The sequence below is a fragment of the Mustela erminea genome, chromosome 19 (genome assembly GCF_009829155.1).
Source record: "Mustela erminea isolate mMusErm1 chromosome 19, mMusErm1.Pri, whole genome shotgun sequence".
In the NCBI taxonomy this organism is placed as follows: Eukaryota; Metazoa; Chordata; class Mammalia; order Carnivora; family Mustelidae; genus Mustela; species Mustela erminea.
In genome coordinates, this window is record NC_045632.1 from 47,508,400 (window position 1) to 47,528,340 (window position 19,941).

The 19,941-nt window shown below is 39.0% G+C and overlaps 1 protein-coding gene across 1 annotated transcript in view; it reads left to right on the plus strand.

The window, feature by feature from the left end:
- HYDIN (HYDIN axonemal central pair apparatus protein) overlaps positions 1-19,941 on the plus strand; it is a 379,729-nt gene that overhangs the window by 11,601 nt on the left and 348,187 nt on the right. The window contains exon 2 of the mRNA XM_032326077.1: positions 3,523-3,647. The gene's annotated coding sequence lies outside the window, so the exon portion shown is untranslated. The remainder of the gene's footprint in view (positions 1-3,522; positions 3,648-19,941) is intronic.

Below are 19,941 nucleotides of genomic sequence, written 5' to 3' on the forward strand. Positions count from 1 at the left end.
TAAGTAAGTGTTGAAATTTGTCAGATGTTTTTTCTACATGTATTGAGATGATCATATGATTTTTACCCTCATTTTGTCAATGTAGTATAAAATGTTAATTGACTTGTAGATGTAGAACCATCCTTGCAGCTCTGGAATAAATCCCATTTGCATAGTGTGTGATTTTTTTCATGTATTGTAGAATTTGGTATGCTCATATTTTATTGGGGATTTTTGCATCTATGTTCATGACAGATATTGGCCTGTAGTTTTCTTGTGTCGTCCTTGTCTGCTTCTGGTATCAATAGTGACAATAGTAACAATAATGCTGGCCTTGTAAAATGAGTCTGGAAGTGTTCCTTCCTCTTCTGTTTTTTTTTGGAGTTTGACAAGAGTTGGTATTAATTCTCCTTTAAGTATTTTGTAGAATTACCAGTGAATTACTGTCTGGTCCTGGACTTTTGTTTTTTTGGTGGTTTTTATTACTGATTCAGCCTTCTTACTAGTAATCTGTTCAGATGTTCTCTTTTCATGATTAGTTCTTGGTAGGTTGTATGTTTCTGGGATTTATCCATTTTTTCTAGGCTGTCTAATTTGTTGGTATGTATTCATAATAGTCTCTTAGGATCCTTTATTTCTGTGGTATCAGTTGTGATGTCTCCTCTTTCATTTCTGATTTTATTTGAGCCCCTTCTCTTTTTTTTCTTAGTGTAGCTAAAGTTTTGTCGTATTAGTTTATTTTTTAAGAAAAATAACTCTTAGTTTCATTAATCTTTTCTGTTATCCTTTTAGTCTACTTCATTTATTTCCACTTTGATCTTCATTTTTTCTTTCCTTCTTTTAATTTTGGGCTTTGTTTATTCATTTTCTCATTCCTTGAGGCTCAAGAGTAAGTGGTTTATTTGAGATTTTTCTTGTTACTTGAGATAGGCATTTATTGCTGTGAACTGTCTAAGAACTGCTTTAGCTGTATTCTACATATTTTGGTATGTTGTATTTCCATTTCCCTTGGTCTGAAGGTGTATTTTGATTTCCCTTTTGATTTCTTCTTTGACCCATTGGTTGTCTAGTAGCATGTTGTTTAATCTCCACAATTTTAGAATTTTCTTGTTTTCCTTTTACAATTAATTTCCAGTTTCATACCACTGGATTGGAAAAGGTGCTTGATCTTTTTTCAGTCTTTAAATTTATTGACTTGTTTTGTGTCCTAACATGATCTGTCCTGCGAAATGTTCCATGTGTGCTTGAAAAGAACATGTCTTTTGTTGCTTGTGGATGCAATGATCTGTATAATATATCAAGTCCATGTGATTTAATATGTTTTTTTAAGGCCAGTGTTTTGTTACTGATTTTCTGTGTGGATAATCTATCCATTGATGAAAATAGAACATTGATGTCCTTTGCTGCTATTGTATTGCTGTCTAACTCTCCCTTTATCTCTGTTAATATTTACTTTACCTATTTAGGTGCTCCTATGTCAGGCCTCCCGTGGCAGTGTAGGCAATGACTGGAGTCAGGGCCATCTCTGAGTCTACAAGCCATTCTGGGGGCCTTAACTATCTACATGCAGATGGGGAGCAGCTGTGGGGCCCTGCGCTGGCATCTTGCATGCACATAGCTGTTGAAGCTGATGCGGGCAGTGTGGACCTGGGTTTTGGTGCGGAGGGAGCATGGAGGGACTCAGGTAGCTGATATCTGTGAGCCTAAAAACCTGCAGGGTGAAAATATCATGGCAAAATCTGCAGGACATCTGTCTGCAGGGGCTGTGCTAGCTTTTGGCTTCCTCAGCAATAAAAAAAGCTGGTGGGGACCTCTGTGAAGCAGTCTGCTGAGGTCTGTAATGAAATTCTCAGCAAAGAAAGCCAGGGTTGGAGTCTGTAGCATCTGCAAGGGCTGTTGAGGTCCTTATTCCTGAAGATTTTTGTGGTCCTCTGCAGAGCAGGCCACTAGGAACCACAGTTGATCACACTGTGAGTGATATTGGGAGCCCCTGCCCTTGTTCGTTGTTCCTAGCCATTTCTAAAGGTCTCAGCTTTGCTGTTTTCTGGGGAGGGTAAAACTGAAGTGGGTTCTTTGTGCAGTGCTCTGAAAGGCTGGGGAAACTTGTTGCTCACCCTGCTTTCCTTTTACCAGCATGGGGAATTCTCTTGGGCTGGGGGAGTTCCCTCTTGGCACAGAACAGTGCCAGCCCGGGGGATGGAATGATGCAGGCAAAATGAAACTTCTTTCTACCTTTTATGTATGGTTATTTTCAGGTTTTTTGCTCTATTGTGTTGCTGAAGTTTCTTCTTCTTTGTCGTCATCTTCTTCTTCTAATTCTTTTTTAAAAATTTAATTGTTTATTGGGGCAAGGCAGACAGAGAAGGAGAGAGAGAATCTCAGGCAGACTCCCTGCTGAGCAGGGAGTCTGATGCAGGTTTTGATCCCACAACCCTATGATCATGACCTGAGCCAAAATTAAGAGTTGGATGGTTAACCAACTGCACCACAGAGACACCTCTGTTGGTGAAGCTTCTTAGGTGGACTTCTGAACTCTCCCAGAGCTATTTTTTGTTTATGGATAAGTATCTAATTGCTTTTGTGTGTGTGTGTGGAGGGGGAAAATGGAGGCTGGAGTCACCTCCTCCTCCATCTTGATGTCACTCTCTCATCCAGTCCTCAAAAAATGTCACTCTACTGTCTTCTAGCTTGCATGTTTCTAACAAGATGGCTATTATCATTTGTATGTGTATTTCTCTTTATAAATTTTTCCCCCTTTGGCTGCTTTTAAGATTTTCTCTTTGTTTTGTGTTTTCAGAAGTTGGATATTTATCTTGCTTGGTGGTTTGATCTGTAGTTTGATAGATGCCATTACTTTTGAAAATTCTTAGCCATTATCCCTTCAGATATTTTTTCTACCCAATTCCCTATCATTTTTTTCTTTCTGGAATTCTAATTGTGCATCTGTTAGATCATTTGATATTGTCATTCATATATATATATATATATATATATATATATATATATATATATAATTTTTTACTCTTTTCTCTCTTTCGTTTGGGTATTTTCAAATTCAGTAATTCTTCCCTTAGTTCTGCTATGTCTACTGATGAACTAGCCAGTGACAATCTGGAACTCTAACACTGTGTTTTTTATTTCCAGCATCTTCATTGATTTTTCTTAGTTACCATCTCTGTTGAAATTACTCATCTGACAATGAGTGTTGCTACTTTTTCCATTGGAGCCTTTGACAAATTTTTGTGGTTATTTTACTTAAAAATTTTTTTATAAGATTTTATTTTTAAGTAATTTCTATATACAGTGTGGAGCTTGAACTCACAACCCTGAGATCAAGAGTTGCTCACTCCATGGATTGAGCCAACTAGGCACCCACATAGTTATTTCTTATTAAATGTTGATAGCTCCAACATCTGTTTTATATGTAGGTTTGGTTCTGTTGATTGTTTTGTCTCTTGGTATTATGAAGTTATTTCCCTTGATTTTTTTTTTTACACCCTATCACCAGTGTTTTTTTGTTTGTTTGTGTTTGTGTTTTTATAGGGGAGATGGAGAAGAAGAATCTGGGTTGGGCTCCATGGCCATCCTTCAGCAGCTGCTCTTCCTCACCCTTAAGCCTATAACACGTATGAGGGATGCCTTCTCAGGACTCTTGCCATCATTTTTTTGTGAGTACACATTGCTGCTATCTGTAGAGAGAGAATCCTGCAGGTGGTGTTAACTCCCCTTATATCTGTAGCCTTTAGGGATCCCTATTGTGCCACCAGCCAGTACTAAGCCTCCACTATTTTGTTAATAATTCTTTGAAATAATTTTTTAAATTAACATATAATGTATTATTTGCCCCAGGGGTATAGGTCTGTGAATCGTCAGACTTACACACTTCACAGCACTCATCATAGCACACACCCTCCCCAATGTCCATAACCCAACTACCCTCTCCATACCCCCCTCCCCCCAGCAACCCGCAGTTTGTTTTGTGAGATTAAGAGTCTCTTATGGTTTGTCTCCCTCCCGATCCCCTCATGTTTCATTTTTTCCTTTCCTACCCCCCAACCTCCCCACTTTGCCTCTCAAATTCCTCATATCAGGGAGATCATATGATAATTGTCTTTCTCTGATTGACTTATTTCAGTAAGCATAATACCCTCTAGTTCCATCCATGTCGTTGCAAGTAGCAAGATTTCATTTTGGGTGGCTGCATAATATTCTATTGTATATATATACCACATCTTCTTTATCCATTCATCTGATGGTGGACATCTAGGTTCTTTCCATGGTTTGGCTATTGTGGACATTGCTGCTATAAACATCCAGGTGCATGTGCCCCTTCGGACCATAACATTTGTATCTTTAGGGTAAATACCCAGTAGTGTGATTGCGGGTTGTAGGGTAGCTCTATTTTCAACTTTTTGAGGAGCCTCCATGCTGTTTTCCAGAGTGGCTGCACCAGCTTGCATTCCCACCAACAGTGGAGGAGGGCTCCTCTTTGTCCACATCCTCGCCAGCATCTGTCATTTCCTGACTTGTTAATTTTAGCTATTCTGGTGTGAGGTGGTATCTCATTGCGGTTTTGATTTGTATTTCCCTGATGCTGACTGATGTGGAGCACTTTTTCATGTGTCTGTTGGCCATCTGAATATCTTCTTTGCAGAAATGTCTATTTGTGTCCTCTGTTCGTATTTGTCCTTTGGGTGTTGAGTTTGGTAAGTTCTTTATAGGTTTTGGATACTAGCCCTCTATCTTATATGTCATTTGCATATATCTTCTCCCATTCTGTCAGTTGTCTTTTGGTCTTGTTAATTGTTTCCTTTGCTGTGCAAAAGCTTTTGATCTTGATGAAGTCCCAGTAGTTCATTTTTGCCCTTGCTTCCCTTGCCTTTGGCGATGTTTCTAGGAAGAAGTTACTGCGGCTGAGGTTGATGGGCTTGCTGCCTGTGTTCTCCTCAGGGATTTTGATGGATTCCTTTTTCACATTGTGGTCATTCATCTGTTTGGAGTCTATTTTTGTGTGTGGAATAAGGAAATGGTCCAGTTTCATTTTTCTGCATGTGGCTGTCCAATTTTCCCAATACCATTTGTTGAAGAGACTGTCTTTTTTCCATTGGATATTCTTTCCTGCTTTGTCAAATATTAGTTGACCATAGAGATGAGGGTCTATTTCTGGGCTCTCTATTCTGTTCCATTGATCTATGTGTTTGTTTTTGTGCCAGTACCATACTGTCTTGAGGATGACAGCTTTGTAATAGAGCTTGAAGTCTGGAATTGTGATGCCACCAACTTTGGCTTTTTTTTTCAACATTCCTCTGGTTATTCGAGGTCTTTTCTGGTTCCATATAAATTTTAGGATTATTTGGTCCATTTCTTTGAAAAAAATTGATGGTATTTTGATAGGGATTGCATTAAACATGTAGATTACTTTAGGTAGCATAGACATTTGTTCTTCCAATCCATGAGCATGGAACATTTTTCCATTTCTTTGTACCTTCCTCAATTTCTTTCATGAGCACTTTATAGTTTTCTGAGTACAGATTCTTTGCCTCTTTAGTTAGGTTTATTCCTAGGTATCTTATTGTTTTGGGTGCAATTGTAAATGGGATTGACTCCTTAATTTCTCTTTCTTCTGTCTTGTTGTTGGTGTATAGAAATGCAACTGATTTCTGTGCATTGATTTTATATCCTGACACTTTATTGAATTCCTGTACGAGTTCTAGCAGTTTTGGAGTGGAGTCCTTTGGGTTTTCCACTTAAAGTATCATATCATCTGCAAAGAGTGATAGTTTAACTACTTCTTTGCTGATTTGGATGGCTTTAATTTCTTTTTGTTTCTTTTGTTGTCTGACTGCTGAGGTTGGAACTTCTAGTACTATGTTGAATTATCAGTGGTGATAGTGGACATCCCTGATGTGTTCCTGACCTTAGTGGAAAACTCTCAGTTTTTTTCCATTGAGAATGATATTCATTGTGGGTTTTTCATGGGTGGCTTTGATGATATTGATGTATGTACCCTCTATATCTACACTTTGAAGAGTTTTGATCAAGAAAGGATACTGTACTTTGTCAAATGCTTTTCAGCATCTATTGAGAGTATCATACGGTTCTTGTTCTTTATTTTATTAATGTATTGTATCACATTGATTGATTTGCAAATGTTGAGCCAACCTTGCAGTACTGGAATAAATCGACTTGGTCGTGGTGAATAATCCTTTTAATGTACTGTTGGATCCTATTGGCTAGTATTTTGGTGAGAATTTTTGCATCTGTGTTCATCAAGGATATTAGTCTGTAATTCTCTTTTTTGATGGGATCTTTGTCTGGTTTTGGAATCAAGGTAATGCTGGCCTCATAAAATGAGTTTGGAAGTTTTCCTTCCATTTCTTTTTTTGGGAACAATTTCAGAAGAATGGGTATTAACTCTTCTTTAAATGTTTGGTAGAATTCCCCTGGGAAGCCTTCTGGCCCTGAGCTGTTGTTTGTTGGCAGATTTTTGATGACAGCTTCAATCTCCTTACTGGTTATGGGTCTGCTCAGGTTTTTCTATTTCTTCCTGGTTCAGTTTTGGTAGTTTATATGTCTCTAGAAATGCATCCATTTCTTCCGATTGTCAAATTTGCTAGTGTATAGTTTCTCATAATATGTTCTTTTTTTAAAATTTATTTTTTAATTTATTTTCAGCATAACAATATTCATTATTTTTGCACCATACCCAGTGCTCCATGCAATCCGTGCCCTCTATAATACCCACCACCTGGTACCCCAACCTCCCATCCCCCGCCAAAACCCTCAGATTGTTTTTCAGAGTCCATAGACTCTCCTGGTTCACCTCCCCTTCCAATTTCCCCCAACACCCTTCTCCTCTCCATCTCCCCATGTCCTCCATGCTATTTGTTATGCTCCACAAATAAGTGAAACCATATGATAATTGACTCTCTCTGCTTGACTTATTTCACTCAGCATAATCTCTTCCAGTCCCGTCCATGTTGCTGCAAAAGTTGGTTATTTGTCCTTTCTGATGGAGGCATAATACTCCATAGTGTATATGGACCACATCTTCCTTATCCATTCGTCCGTTGAAGGGCATCTTGGTTCTTTCCATAGTTTGGCGACTGTGGCCATTGCTGCTATAAACATTGGGGGTACAGATGGCCCTTCTTTTCACTACATATGTATCTTTGGGGTAAATACCCAGTAATGTAATGGCAGGGTCATAGGGAAGTTCTATTTTTAATTTCTTGAGGAATTTCCACACTGTTCTCCAAAGAGGCTGCACCAACTTGCATTCCCACCAACAGTGTAAGAGGGTTCCCCTTTCTCCACATCCTCTCCAACACATGTTGTTTCCTGTCTTGCTAATTTTGGCCATTCTAACTGGTATAAGATGATATCTCAATGTGGTTTTAAAATATGTTCTTATAATTGTTTATATTTCTTTGGTGTTGGTTGTGATCTCTCCTCTTTCATTCATGATTTTATTTACTTGGGTCCTTTCTCTTTTCTTTTTGATAGGTCTGGCCAGGGGCTTATCAATCTTATTAATTCTTTCAAAGAACCAGCTCCTAGTTTTGTTGATTTGTTCTACTGTTTTATTGGTTTCTGTTTCATTGATTCCTGCTCTGCTCTTTATTATTTCTCTTCCTCTGTGGGGTTTAGGCTTTCTTTGCTGTTCTTTCTCCAGCTCCTTTAGGTGTAGGGTTAGGTTGCATATTTGAGACCTTGTTTCCTAAGAAAGGCTTGTATCACTATAGACTTTATTCTCAGGACTGCCTTTGCTGTGTCCCACAGATTTTGAACAGTTGTGTTTTCATTATCATTTGTTTCCATGAACTTTTTGAGTTCTTCTTTAATTTCCTGGTTGACCCATTCATTTTTTAGTAGGATGCTCTTCAGCCTCTATGTATTTGAGTTCTTTCCAACTTTCCTCTTGTGATTGAGTTCTAGCTTCAGAGCATTGTGGTCTGGAAATATGCAGGGATAGATTTCAATATTTTGGTACCAGTTGAGACCTGATTTGTGACCCATTCTGGAGAATGTTCCATGTGCACTAGAGAAGAATGTGTATTCTCTTGCTTTGGGATGGAATGTTCTGAATAGATCTGTGATGTCCATCTGGTCCAGTGTGTCATTTCAGGCTTTTATTTCCTTGTTGATCTTTTGCTTCGATGATCTGTCCATTTCAGTAAGGGGGGGCACTAAAGACCCCTACTATTATTTTATTATTGCTGATGTGTTTATTGATTTTGTTATTAATTGGCTTATATAGTTGGCTGCTCCCATGTTGGGGGCATAGATATTTAAAATTGTTAGATTTTCTTGTTGGATGGTCCTTTTAAGTATGATGTAGTGTCCTTCCTCATCTCTTATTGTAGTCTTTGGCTTAAAATCTAATTGATCTGATATAAGGATTGCCACCCCAACTTTCTTTTGATGTCCATTAGCATGGTAAATTGTTTTCCACCCCTTCACTTTAAATCTGGAGGTATCTTTGGGTCTAAAATGAATTTCTTGTAGACAGCATATTAATGGATTTTTTTTTATATTAATGGATTTTTGTTTTTATCCATTCTGATACTCTGTGACTTTTGATTGGGGCATTTAGCCCATTTACATTCACGGTAATGATCGAAAGATATGAATTTAGTGCCATTGTATTGCCTATAAGGTGACTGTTACTGTATATTGTCTCTGTTTCTTTCTGGTCTACTACTTTTAGGCTCTCTTTGCTTAGAGGACCTCTTTCAGTATTTCCTGTAGGGATGGTTTGCTGTTTACAAATTCCTTTAGTTTTTGTTTGTCCTGGAAGCTTTTTATCTCTTCTTCTATTTTCAACAATAACCTAACTGGATATAGTATTCTTGGCTACATGTTTTTCTCGTTTAGTGCTCTGAATATATCATGCCAGCTCTTTCTGACCTGCCAGGTCTCCGTGGATAAATCTCCTGCCTATCTAATATTTTTACCATTGTATGTTACAGACTTCTTGTCCCGAGCTGCTCTCATGATTTTCTCTTTGTCACTAAGACTTGTAACTTTTTCTTTTAGTTGACGGGGTGTAGACCTATTTTTATCGATTTTGAGGGGGGTTCTTTTTGCCTCCTAGATTTTGATGCTTGTTCCCTTTGCCATATTAGGGAAATTTACTACAATAATTCGCTCCAATATACCTTCTGCCCCCCCCTTCTTCTTCTTCTGGAATCCCAATTATTGTAATATTGTTTCGTCTTATGGTATCACTTATCTCTTGAATTCTCCCCTTGTGGTCCAGTAGTGTTTGTCTCTCTTTTGCTCAGCTTCTTTATTCTCCATCATTTGGTCTTCTATATCATTAATTCTCTCTTCTGCCTCATTTATTCTAGCAGTAAGAGCCTCCATTTTTCATTGCATCTCATTAGTAGCTTTTTTTATTTCAGCTTGGTTAGATTTTAGTTCTTTTATTTCTCCAGAAAAGGTTTTTTTTTTTTTTTCCTCCAGACAACGTTTCTTAATTATCTTCCATGCCTTTTTCGAGCCCAGCTAGCACCTTGAGAATCATCATTCTGAACTCTAGATTGGACATATTACCAACATCCGTATTGATTAGGTCCTTAGCCTTTGGTACTGCCTCTTGTTCTTTTTTTTTGGTGAGTTTTTCCGCCTTGTCATTTTACCCAGATGAGAATATATGAATGAGAGAATAAAATACTAAAAGGATGGCAAAGACCCCAGAAAAATGCACACTAACCAAATCAGAAGAATTAAAAATATATATATATATTTATTAGACTGGTGAATAGAACAGAGCCACCCACCAAATCAGAAGAGACCCCAAATTGGGGGAGAAATAAGGGGGTAAAAGAATTAAAAATATATATATATATATTTATTAGACTGGTGAATAGAACAGAGCCACCCACTTGATTTTGGGTGTATTTTGGTCTCTTAGAAGAAACTACCTCCCCAAAGTTTAAAGAAAGAAAAACTTATGTATATATACCAGAATGAGTAAACACGATGAAGGGATGGAATATGACTGTAAAGATGAAAATAAAAAAAAATTCTAAAAAAGGAATTGATAAGATAAGTTTGTTAGAAAAAGAAAGTGGAGAGAATTTGCTCAGGCTCGAGACCAGAATAAAGCCCTGTGCTAGATTTAGGGTATATTTTGAACTATTGGAAGAAATTGTATCCCAAAATTTTTTATAAGAAAAAAACTTATATGTATACAAAAAATAAAGTTAGAGACAATGAAGGATAAAAAATGACTATAATAATGAAGGTTTAAAATTTTTTTCTTTTTAGAAAGGTATTGTTAAGATAAACTAGTTAAAAGATGTTAAAAGAAGAAAGAGGAAAAGTTAAAAAAATTAGAATAAGAAAAAGATAAAATTAAAAAAAATTTAATTTAACTTTGTAAGACTAAAGGATCATGGGGAGAAAGGCATAAATTCCATGCATTGCTTTCCCCTGTCTCTGGAATTCCGCTGTTCTCCTTGATCAGTGAACTTGTTCTTGGCTGGATGTTCTTGCTGATCTTCTGTGGGAGGGGCCTGTTGTAGTGATTTTTAAGTGTCTTTGCCCTAGGCAGAATTACAGTGTCCTTGTCAGGGGTCAGGTTTAGAAATCTGCTCAAGTTCCCTCTTGGGAGCTTTTGTTCCCTGAATGCTTTCTGTAGAGCTCTGGAGGATGGGAATGAAAATGGCGGTCTCCCAGTCTCCTGCCTGGAGAAGCCGAGAGTTCAGGGCCCCACTCCTTAGTGCACCCTTGGAGAAAAGCGGTCAATCACTCCCATCTCCCTGGTCTCCGGCCATGCTCCAAGCTCACCTGGCCTGTGACCAAGTGTTTCTGTCTCTGGCACCAGCCCCTTTGGAGTCTCCAAACTCAGCAGATTGCTGCCTCCAGAGAAGGAAGGTGAGTCTCCCCAGATCTGCCACTTGGGGGTTCCCTGCTCAAAGAGCAGTGGTCTGACTGTGCCGCAGATCACAGTTTAAGGTAATCCTGAGCTCAGAGCTCACTCCTTGGCTCCATCTCTGTAGTCGGCTTCCCTGCTCTGATACCTGTGAGCTTTGCTACACGCAGACACCCCTGATCTTTCTGTGACCCCGTGGCACCTGAGACCACACTGTCCCTGCGAGGGCTCCACCCCTGCTTAGCCTCTGGAGCGATGTCCCTCGGTGGAGCAGACTTTTAAAAGTTTGGATTTTGTGTTCTGCTGCTCCACCAATTGCCGGGAGTTGGCCATTCACCCTGTGGTCTGTCTTCCTGTCGCTTCGGATTCACTTCTCCACATGCCCGACTTTATAAAAAGTGGTCGATTTTCTGTTTCTAGAATTGCTACTCTTCTTCTTTTTGATCTCCTGTTGGGTTTGTAGGTGTTCAGAATGGTTTGATAACTATCTAGCTGAACTCCTGCAACCTGATGTCGTCTTAGTCTGCTACTCCTCCGCCATCTTCTATTTTGTTAATAATTGTAGGTGAATTCTTCTTCCCTGTGTTCACCTGCTCCAAGTAAACAGGGACTGTACTCAGTGTCTCTCTATAGGCACTTGTCTCAACCCAGATTTGGAACCAGTTGGCATTTCCTCAGCTTCATCTGTGATGGATCCAGGAAAAGTTATTCACTTGCAGTTTGTTCAACTTCCTTTCTCTTTCTGTGTGTGTGTGTATGTGTGTGTGTTTCTTTCTATTGTCAGGATGGGAGGGACATTCATTCTAGCTCTTTTCCAGCTCTCTATAACCAAGTAGAAACCAGAAACTGGATCTCCCTGTTTATTCCTGATATCGCTACTGGTGGGGTGACTATTTGTCCTGGTTTACACTAGTATAATTATTAGTAGCACCCTCCTTTCACTCAAGAGTTTGTTTGAATGATAAATGATCACCTTCTCCTCAAAAATATTACATAACGAAGGTTGACCAGGAGCATGTGTTAAGTTTGGATGGATTTGTTTATCCTGGATAAAACTAAAATATTGATTATTTTGGTGGTATTCAAAAGGACTTTGGGAGAAAAGGTGTTAATGAAAGACACATCAACCAAACCCAATATGTAGTCTCTGGGTCTTGTTTCACTCTGAAAGGATTTTTGTTAGGCAATCAGAGACATTAGAACATGGGCTAGACTTATTGTGATTTTGTCAAGTATTATAATGATATTATAGATACATTTTTAAAAAATCTTATTTGTCAGAGATAAATTCTGGTGCATTTCAAGGTGAAATGGTATGACAGAATTTATTTTAAAATACTCAAAAAAGGTGAAGAGGAGAGAAATGTAGATAAAAACAAGAATGATGAAGTGATAATTACTAAAGTTAAGTATGTGGGGTTCATTATTTTATTATCTCATCTTTTTCTTATTTTTATCAATTTCCATAATACCTTTAAAAAGAGACAATGATATCATCAGGAACCTAGTTCTTAAAAAAAAAAAAAAAAAAGGTAATTATCCTACAGTTTACACTGGTGAAGGTGAATTTTTTCTTGGGGCTGATCGGAGAGGCCAGGTAGCCATGCCTAAAATTTCTTTTGAAAATTTTCTATGCTTCTGTGATTATTTAGCAAACCAGATAATTGGTGCTGTGCTAGGTACAGGGAGACCAAAAAGAGGTGAAATACCATGGTTTCCATGCAGTTCAGTCCTGCAGTTCACACTGGACTAGGAGGAGGGCGTGGTGTCTTAATGCTGATTCCATTTAATGTCTCCTTTGTAAAAACTTATGTTAGAAGGGGTGCACTCTTTTCTCTGGTGCAAGCTTCTATTAGAAGGGATTCATGAAAACTTACATTAGAAGTGGGGGGTAACAGGGCTATGACCTCCATGAGGGGAAGGACTGTTCACTGTTTTTAATAGTGGTATACCTAGTACCATTAGTGGCACATAAAAGACATGAAATAAATATTGGATGAAGAAATGAATGAATCAAGTCACATCTGCTTCTTTCCACATAAAAGGAACCTAATAAATGCTGTATTTGTTGAATTGAATTGTGAGTGACAGAATTGAAAAGAGAATTTCAGAGTTTATGTATCCATTTTGTGCTGGACCTCTTCCAAGTCTTTGAAAGGTGCTCAGAAAAACTGAATCAGCCAATATGATGTATGTGAACAGGAAAGGGAAACCAAAATGAAGTGCAGTTTCATTTGAATCTGAAAGAATATACAGTTACATACATTCCACCTTTTTCTTTCAAATATAATCTTGGAAATGATTAGGCAAGGATGGTGATTCTCTTTTCCCCTCTAAAAGTCCTAATGCTACATATCGCTCTGCAAGGAAATCAGGAGACTCTGTAATATCCTGTCGGCAAAATTTGAAACGACAGGTATCCTTAAAGATATAGGTGTAATTAATCATGGTCCGCTTGTTTTGATGAGCATGCAAGAGTGACAAGTTAATAATAAATCTCCAGCTCATCCAGGGAAGGTGGCTAGGAGGTACTATGGTTTAATTTACATCTTTGGAAGCACCGAAGATTTAATAATCTCCCTGCCTCATACATCAAACTAACACCCCCGAGACAGAAAAGCAAAACATTTTTAACTGTTAATCTGAGAAGCAATAAAATCCTATCTTGGGTCCCAAATAAATTGAGTTTCTGGTGGTTTCAATGGACGCCTAGTGTGTGTGATTTATTCAGATTCCAAAGCTATTCAGGACCCCTGGGAAGCTTGGCTGCAAACCCAGCAAGCTGGAAACGCCATGGGGATCGCCAGTCTAATCAGAAGGTCTAGGCCAAGGGCAGTGACTGATTTTACCTTAGGTCTACCCAATTTATTTTACTTTCTATGTCAACTACCCGTAGATTATGGAATGCAAACATATGTGAATTTGAGATTCAGTTGTAAATGATTGCTTTTAGTTGGGATTGTAGCCATCTTTATGCTTATATAGTACCTGTTCTCAAAAGAGCAAAGGCTGTCTTGAAGCTTTTACTTTCAAAGCGTAGGATTTTAATTTGGCTGGAGAAACTGGGATGCTAGTGGGGGGAGTAACCCTTCAAGGCACGGTGAGCCATTTGCAAAAGTTAAGCAATGTTCAGATTTCCAGCTCTTCATTTCTTAAGCAGCTAAGCTGTGAATTATATTGAATTTATTCGTTCAGAAAATGGTTTCCTTATTGATATCATCTTCCTTGTTTGAAGAAAGGGCCGTAAGGATCTCAGAGAAAGAAGAAGGTAGAGTTTGTGCATTTGCAGTATGCATGTGTGTATGCATTGCTCCAGTTTGTTGTGAAATAATTTAAGGAATTAGACTATAAAATGTGGTCCCAGCTCATCTTCTTACTGATGCTGCTTATAATTTTCAATTAAATCATTTCAATTAAATCATTTGTGGTATTTAATGCACCATTATAGGACATGGAAAAAAGAGCCTAAATTGGTGCCCTAAAATAGCTTATTCCCCCCCTCCCCCCATGGCTCTAAATTCCAGCTGTGAGTTAGAGTTGCATTTTGTCATGTCTTCAAGGGCACGTTTACTGACATAGAATGAGCTTCAGGTTATTACTGGCGCTATCCATTCAACTTAGCAATTAGGAAAACATACCACCCCAGATATACCTGGGCTGCTTCTGCCTCCCTCTCTCTAAGGAAGACTAGATTCTTCCTGTCAGGAGGTCAGGTAGGGCCAGGTGGGAGACACCCTGGAGAAGAATCTCTTGCCCCTTCCGTAATTAGCAAATATCTATTGACCACCTTAGGTCCTGGGGATGTAAAGGCCATATGAGGACAGAGGCAAAGAGCCCGTGTCAGTTTCTTACTGCTACCATTAACAAATGACCACAAATTTAGTGGGTTAAAATAACAAAGATTTATGGTCTTCCTCTTTTGAAGTTCAGAAGTCTAACATCAAGGTATTGGCAGGTCTGGGTTCCTTTTCAAGGCTCTGGGGGAGAGTCTGTTTTCTTAACTTTTCCAACTTCTAGAGGCTGCCTGCTTTCCTTGGCTCATGGCTCCTTCCTTAATTCACATCAACGGCTTCTTCTGTTGTCACATCTGCTGCTCCTCAATGTGATCTCCTGTCTCCCTCTTACAAGGATTCTTGTGATTACATTGAGCCCATCTGGGTAATCTAAGATATTCACCCACTTCGAAACCCTTAATTTAATCTCATGGCAAAGCTCTGTTTTCCATATATGGTAACATTTTCAGGTTCTAGGAATTAGGGTTTGGATGTCTTTGCAGAGGCCATTCTTTCTTTCTTTCTTTAAAATTTAATGTTATTTTTTCAGTGTTCCAAGATTCGTTGTTCATACACCACATCCAGTGCTCCATGCAATACGTGCCCTCCTTAATGCCCACCAGCAGGCTCACCCATCCCTTCACCACCCCCCAAAACCCTCAGTTTGTTTCTCAGAGTCCACAGTCTCTCATGGTTTGTCTCCCCCTCCAATTTCCCCCAACTCCCTTCTCCTCTCCTCCCCATGTCCTCCATGTTATTCCTTATGCTCCCAAATAAGTGAAACCATATAATAATTGACTTTCTCTGCTTGACTTATTTCACTCAGCGTAATCTCCTCCAGGTCCCAACCATGTTGATGCAAAAGTTGGGTATTCTTCCTTTCTGATGGCTGAGTAATATTCCATTGTATATATGGACCACATCTTCTTTAACCATTCGTCTGTGGAAGGGCATCTGGGTTCCTTCCACAGTTTGGCAACTATGGCCATTGCTGCTATGAATGTTGGGGTATATGTGCCCCTTCTTTTCACTACATCTTTGTATTTGGGGTAAATACCCAGTAGTGCAATTGCAGGGTCATAGGGTAGCTCTATTTTTAATTTTTAAGGGATCTCCATGCTGTTTTCTAAAGAGGCTGCACCAGCTTGCATTCCCACCAGCAGTGTAAGAGGGCTCTGCTGGGACCATTATTTAGCACAGAATTTGTCATTGGACAGCTCTGCCCCGCGGTGACTTAACATGACCATTAAGTAAGTTTCTTAACCTTTCTGAATCTGGGAAGTGGCATAAATAATACCCATCTCCTAGGGTTGTGTTAAGGATTAAATGACTAAAAACTGCAACGTGTCTGACACATATTAGTTGAGTGAATGAGAAGTGAATGAATTATTGTTCTTAACAATTCAATGATGTCAGGTCATAGTCTCACCTTTTTGAGGACTTCTGAATCTAGTGGAAAAGATAAACAGGAAAACCAATAATTATAGCTGTGAGGCAATGTGACATAGGCTGTATTTATCTCAGGCTCCAAGAATCTTCCATGCGTGACTTCAATCAGTCTTTTATAGATGGTCACCTAACCTTGAGTTTTGAGGTGAAGGAAGGCAGAATACAGAAAGTCATCTGAGGCTGTGACTGACATGAAATTTCAGGTCCTAGAATGTTGTGTGGCTTTTTGTTTTTGTTTTTGTTCTGATGAGGTCCTGTTTTTTTCTAAGCAAAAGCTAGTTCCTGGTCTTGAGATATTCTATTAACTCTCTTGGCATTAGGGTTTACGCCTTTTAACAAGCTGGGGCCTAGGAGGGCTTAAAACTGTGTTGTATGGTAGAAGGAAAGACAGTTGTGCGGGTCTGTAAGATAAAGTTGAAAGTCCTTCTGTTCTTTTCTCTTCTGCTTTCCTCCTCTTGCTACTGACCTTCACGCTTTCCATTCCCCAGGCAAAAGAGTGCTGAGCTGATTGGAAACATTCCAGGGTTCTAGTTGGGCCAAGTTGGCTAGAGACTCTGAATCCCTGTGTGAAAATACGGGCACTCTGGGTGGGTACCATTCATGTTTCTCCCCCATCCAAGCTGCCTGAGTGTTGAGGACCTGGTCCACTGTTTTCCTTCTGTGTATAGCCTTTCTCTGTGTGTCAGCTGGATTGGACATGCGTGCTCTCCCTATTCTGTTTTGTTTCCCAGTTCTTTCCTCATCTTACTTGACCCTTCAGCGGCATGGGACACAGACTCTTCATCTGACTTCTAGAATACTACTTTCTTCTCTTTTCTTCCTATTCATGTCCACTCCATCTCAGTCATCTCTGCTGGGTCTTCCTCACTTTCCTGACTTAATATTCAAATTTGCCAAAGTTCAGTTCGGCTTCCTCTCTTTTCTGCCACCAATAACCCACCCTTATGGATTTAAATACTACCAAAATATTGATGATGTTTTCATTCATTTCCCATTCCTACTGTAACAAATGACTGCAAATTTAGAGGCTTCAAACAACACTGATTGATTATCTTACAGTTCTTTAGGTTCAAGGTATGACTTAGCCTCACAGGGCTAAAATAACCTGTCACCAGTCTACATTCCTTTCTGAAGGCTCAAGTAGACAGTTCATTTCTTTGCTTTTTGCAGCTTCTAGAGGCCTCCTACATGCCTTAGCTTGTGGTTTCCTTCCTGTGTCTTTAGAGCCTTTGACATCTTATCTCTTGGACCTTCTTCCATCAGCTCTCCCTCTCTCACCATAGCCAAGGAAAGTTCTTTGCTTTTAAGGATCTCTCTGATTTGATTGGGCTCAGACACATAATCCGAGATAATCACTTCATCTCAAAGTTCCCACTCTTTTTGTGGGGGGTGGGGACTATTTATTTATTTATTTATTTTTAACATCTTAATTTTTATTTATTTATTTTTTTCACTGTTCCAAGATTCATAGTTTACGCAGCACACCCAGTGCTCCATGAGATACGTGTCCTCCTTAATACCTACCACCAGGCCCTCCCAACCTCCATCAGTTGATGGAGCCACCTTTTTAGTTGCTTAGGTCAAAACCCAAGAATAATTTTTGACTTCACTCTCTCACTCTCTCTGTCTCTTGTAGCTATCTCTAGTCCTTCAGGTAAATCCTGGTGGCTCTACTTTTAAAGCTCTCCATGGTATGGCCACTTTCCCCTCCCTTCCTGCTATCACCCTGTCTTAGCCGCCACCATCTCCCCTCTACAACATTACTGTAGCTTCTTAATTGGTCTCTCTCTGCTTTCCCCCCTTGTTGTGTATTCAACACAGCAGCGGAGCCATCTTGTTAAAATGCAAGTTGTTTAAAGTCTTTCCTCTTTCCAAAAAATCACCAGTGATTTCCTACATGATTTAGAGTAAAAGCCCAAGTCCTTAAAGTGGCCTGCAGTGGTGCTCTGTCCCCTCTGACCTTCAAATTACTCCTTCGACTTTCTCTTCTCTCTTCACTTTGTTTATTCCAGCTCCAGCCATAGTAGCTTCCTCATCTCCATAGCTTCCTTACTATTTCATAATATTCAAAGCGCATTCATACCTCAGGATCTTTACATAAGCTCTTTTCCTCTGCCTGAAATCTCTTCCTGGAGAAAAGCACATGGCTTTTTCTCTTACCTCCAAGTGTTTGCTCAAATGTCTTCTTCTCAGTGGGGTCTATGCTGAAACCATTTATCTGAAGTTGTATCTTTTTTTTTTTTTTTTTAAAGATTTTATTTATTTATTTGAGAGAGAAACAGTGAGAGAGAGCATGAGTGAGGAGAAGGTCAGAGAGCGAAGCAGACTCCCCATGGAGCCGGGAGCCCGATGCGGGACTCGATCCCGGGACTCCGGGATCATGACCTGAGCCGAAGGCAGTCGTCCAACCAACTGAGCCACCCAGGCATCCCCTGAAGTTGTATCTACATTGACCTTTCCTGCTTTGTTTTTCTTGTACTCTACAGTGTACTAATTTATCTTGTTGTAGTCTCTTTCCTCCCACTTAAAAGTAGACTCCACAAAGGCAGGAGTTTTTTTCTGTAGTGTTCACTGTTGTACTCTCGGTCCCAAGAACAGTGTCTGGCCCACGGTAGGTACTCAATAAAATTTGTTGTGTGGATGCGTGAGTTCCCTTTAGCATTGGTGAGTGGTTTTTGGGTTAGCCTTCCTTACATCAAAAAAAAGATCAAATTTGAATGTGAGGAGACTAGAGTAAATAATATAACATTGGGAGCTCTAAATTTAGGGTAAGATGCTTCTAGAAATTGAACTGCTTGCTACTTGTAAATGTTTCTATTAGAGAAATAAACAATTTTAAATAGAAAAATTAAGACCTCAAATCTGTCTTTTAGTGCCTGGAGTGAGAAAAGTTATAATAAATTTAATCATTGTGATACTGTGACATAAGAAATGCATAAATTTGCTCTTCTTCCCTTGTGCCTAGCACAGAGCTCCTAAAATTTGAATTTCCTGAGTGATAGGGCTGATGCGAGTTAGTAGACTTCACCTTTAACTTTTATCATTCATCATTAGGCCCTTTCAACTACGCCTGAGTTTATGCTAATGAAAATTAATAAAAGTACAGAATTAAGTATTCTGTCTTTGCTGTATGAACTGTGTTCAGGGAAAAATAGCTGATGAGGAAAGTCATTTTTTTGTTTCAAGTTTTATTTAAATTCATGATCATTAACATTTGGTGTAATATTGGTTTTAAGACTAGAGTTTAGTGATTCATCACTTACATATAACACCCAGTGCTTATCACAAGTGCCCTCCTTAATGCCCATCACCTATGGAGTCCACCCCTCATCCGTCTTCCTTCCAGCAACCCTTTTTCTATATCGTTGATAGTCTCTTATGGTTTGCTTCCCTCTCTCTCTTTTTTCCCTTCCCCTATGTTCATCTTTTTTGTTTCTTAAATTCTGTATGAGTGAGTGAGAGCATTCGATGTATGTCTTTCTCTGACTGACTTATTTTACTTAGCATAATATACCCTCTAGCTCAATCTACATCGTTGTAAATGGCCAAGATTTCATTCTTTTTTATGACTGAAAAATATTGCACTGTATATATATATATATATATATATATACACACTACATCTTCTTTATTCATTCATCAGTCAGTGGATGCAGGGGTGGTTCAATATTTGTGAATCACTCAACGTGATATCCCACATTAATCAAAAAAGATAAGAACCATATGATCCTCTCAATAAATGCAGAAAAAATATTTATTTAATTGTATAATATTTTCTTATTTTGAAATAATCTCAGATTTACCAAAAATGTCAAGGATAGTACAAAAGCTACTTTGCCCCCCAAGCCATTGGAAAGG